Consider the following 3,888-nt stretch of genomic DNA (forward strand, 5'->3'; position numbering starts at 1 on the left):
TTTGGTCTTTTTATGGTGTCACACAATTCCTGCATATTCCATTCTTGTGATTTCTTAAATTTTTCATAATCTTTGCTTGAGTGTTCTGGTTTGTCCATTTTATCTTCCAGTCTTGATATCCTGTTTTCCCTTTTGTTCATCCTATTGATGAGATTTTCTCCTGTTGTTTCTAATTGGCCTACTGAGTGTTTCACTTCTTTCATTTCAGCCTGAGTATTCTTCAAATTTTCTAACTCTTTTCTGAATGCATTCAGAAGTTTATCCCTATCTTCCTTCAGTTCTTTGATTTCTTAGTTTGTGTGTTCTTTAAATTCACTGAATTCTTTTATCATGTTTATAATTGTTCTTTTGAGTTCCATGTCCTGCATTATCTCTAGGGGGTTCTCATTGTACTCCTCTAGAGTACTATTGGTATTTGGTGGGGATATGTTATTTTGATTTTTCATGTTATTATTTTTTCTCTGTTATTTTGACATGTGAATTTCTTTTGTAGTTTCTGATTCTTGTGTGAGACTCAAGCCTTCATGTTTAGGTCTGCTTCTTTTTGTGAACTTTATGTGTCTTTGTGGTTTACTTTTTGGGCATGAAAAGCTGGTTCATCTAAGCTTCTGGTTCTCTCTTTCGATTTTTTATTGGAGTGGCCAGATTGCTTTTGTCTTCAGGAGTTCCCACAGAGGCCCAAGTCAGATGAGGTTCAGATGCTCTCCTGCTTTCTCCTAAGGTCCAGATCCCTCCAGGAATGATTTTGGCCTCAGATATTTAGGGGTTGGACTGGCCTGGGAGCCGGGCCCAGGAAAGATGCTGGCCTAGGGCAGCTAGTGGCCATTCCACCCGGAGATGCAAAGGAAGATCGAGGCTGGAAGCAGCCCCAAGGTCTCCTGGGGACTGCACTGAGGAGCTGGGTTGGTCTGGATGCAAAGGATCAGGAAAAGGAAAGGTTAGCCCTGGCATCCAGGAAAGAGGCTGGAGGGTCGTGCAGGCCCAGGGAAGCAGAGGGAGGTGAGGGTGGGGCCAGTCCCAGAAGCAATGCTCCTGGGGACTCAAAAAGGAACTGAGTTGGTCTGGATGCACAGGATTAGGTAGCAGTGGTGGTTCTCCAGGTGTCTGGGGCACCCAGACAAGGAATGGGACAGGACCCAGCCTAGGAGGAGAGACTGGTGGGGGAGATGGGAGGGTAAATGAAGCTGGGGGAGTCAAGGCATGGAGGGTATGATCAACTTACCCTGGAGAGCTGCCTGCTGGTCAGAGAAAGGCCTGTGAGTCATACCAAGGAAGGAATTTTTAATAAACCATTGTTGATGTCAGTATTACTTTGATGACTACATGACCAAAATATTTGACAGAAACAACAGACCAGAGGGAAGGAATCTCCAGGCTTCCATGGAATCCTGGTCCTTATGGCAGTGTGGCAATCAGAGCTAGTGATGGCAGGTGTTCACATCATGCTGGACCAGGAAGCTGAGAATGTACTGGAGCTACAGGTCCAACCATCTCCTTCAAAGTCCATGCCCAGTGTGCTACTTCTACCAGTCAGATCCCATATCCTAAAGGCTCTGCACCCTCCAAAACAGTGTTACTAGTTGGAGAAAGCATTTAAGACATGAGCCTGTGTGGGACATTTCAGAGTCAAACCATAATAAAGTCAATATGCTAAATAAAAAAATTACATTTGTCTCTCACTTGTCAACAAACAAATTCTATCCCAATAACCTTCCTTCTTCTGGCCTACAGGCACCCAAAGCCAGAAGTCCCTAACAACGACCCCTTTCCCACTCTGAAATCATAGGTAATCCCTATTCAGATCTACATTCTTAAAACTCCAGGTTTTAAGACACTGACAAACAGAACAAGAAAGGGAAAGACTAGGGAGATGCTCAGTTAGCAAGGCACGTCCTATGCAAGCACAGGAATCTGAATTTGATTCCTAGAAACCATGTGAAAGTGACAGGTATAGTGGTGTGTGCTTGTAATCCCGGCACTGGGGATATGGGAACAGGTGGATTCCTGGGGTTTGCTGGCCTGCCAGCTTAGTCTAATTGGTAAACCCCAGATCAATGAGAGACTTTGTCTCAAACGAGGTGGATGTCTTTCCTGAGGATGACACCCAGGGTTATCCTTTTGTTTTTTCACACGTACACACACACACACACACACACACACACACACACACACACATACACACACATGAAAAAGGTGAGGTACAATGTGAGGTCTTGTCCTCCTCATTCCATCCCTGAGCCTTAAACATAAAGAATCCTTTGGTTTTCATAAAACTACAGCAAATGTCCTGGACTCTACACTGATTAGGGAGAGGATGGTGGGACAGAATCTGGGGGAAAAGGAAAGCAGTGCAAGTCGAGGTTCAGGTTATAAAGATGAGAATGGCCTGCTGGGAGGCCTGGGCAATAATATCAGTCATGGGTATTGCGGACGGAAGAATGCTCTCAGCACATGACTCCTCAGTCCCCTATGGGGCTGATGTCTGCGAAATAGTGCCGGCCTTTTACGAATTGTATTAATTACACTCTTAAGCCCCACGCAAATTGCAAAGGCATTTTTTTCCAATTGAGCTAGTAAAGCCCGTTTAGCACAGTGCCTTGTCTTTCAAGAGAAAATTAGCTCAGCACACTGTCTGTAGATAACAGAAATCCTGTGGATGGTTTTCCCAGGTTATGATTGCAATTCATCTTGGGACGCCTACTTGCAATTTGTCTTCTCTGTGAGCATGATCCATTTCCCTCTCCCTGAGCTGGCCTGTGCAGGGGACAGCCACACTTTCCAATGTGTTTTATCCATCACTGGGGAGCTGCAAATTCATTCTCAAAGTTTCAATACTTTGAGAGATGTTATTATCACTTGGGAACTTTCACTGAAAATAAGATGGTCTTTGAAAGTGCTGGCTGCTTCCTGGCTGATCTGACCTTCTGACAACCTCAGCATCCTTTGCTCATGAAGTCCAGGCAGAGAGGGAGAAAGCATCTCTGTCTCACCTCCCAACTCTTTGCACAGTGACTCTGTGTGATTCAGAATTTCTCTGTGTTCTTTCCTCCTTGCAGTGTGTAAAGCAGCTGGCTTGGCCTATTCAACAGGGCCTGTGGCAATTTTGCTTCCTGGGTATTTTCAAGTGCATAGGATGCCTTCATGTGGCTTGGAAAAAGTTGTTTCCTCAAGGCAGAGGAAGTGCAATTAGCTGCCCCTCTGGGAGTCTCCCCTCCCTATGTGCCACGGGTGTCCCCTTCTCCATCCATTGGAGGCTGGGGTAGGTCACACCCACCCACCTGTTTCTTGTGTGGCCTTTCATGAAAGGACAAGTCACAAAATAAAGGATGAGCTTGTCATTAGTGTTTTATTTTTATGCTGCATGTTTTCTGTTTCATAGCCTTGCAGCTGTAGTGGTAAAAGGAGACAACCTAAAGAAGCCACTTCATATTAATACAAGGGTGGCAGTTCATAGTTTAATGTGCCTTCTCCCAGGAAATTTACCTTGTGCTGGGACTCTCTTTTAAATATTACAATGGTTCTGACCAGCATACAGATTCAAATGTTAGAATATGCCCATGTAAGGGTCAGCCAATGAAGGGATAGTATTTGGGTGAGGGACTTGCTGGCCATGCATCTTTACCCAGGCACTCTCAGCCAGCCCTGGTGAAGGCAGGAACAAGTCAACTGCCAGGTCTCACAAGTGAGGGAGGTAGGGCTATGGCTCCTGGAAGCTCACCAGGAGATGGAAGGTAGAGCGGGCTGGGCTGTAGTAGAGCCTTGGGCACCAGACATCCCACAACTCAATCTCTTTCTCTTTCTCTCTCTCTCGCTCTCTCTCTCTCTCTCTCTCTCTCTCTCTCTCTCCTGGTATAAGAAGGTAAGCTACTGGTGATATAAGGTAGCCTA

Source organism: Nannospalax galili, unplaced genomic scaffold (assembly GCF_000622305.1).
Source record: "Nannospalax galili isolate Female #2095 unplaced genomic scaffold, S.galili_v1.0 scaffold123, whole genome shotgun sequence".
Classification (NCBI taxonomy): Eukaryota; Metazoa; Chordata; class Mammalia; order Rodentia; family Spalacidae; genus Nannospalax; species Nannospalax galili.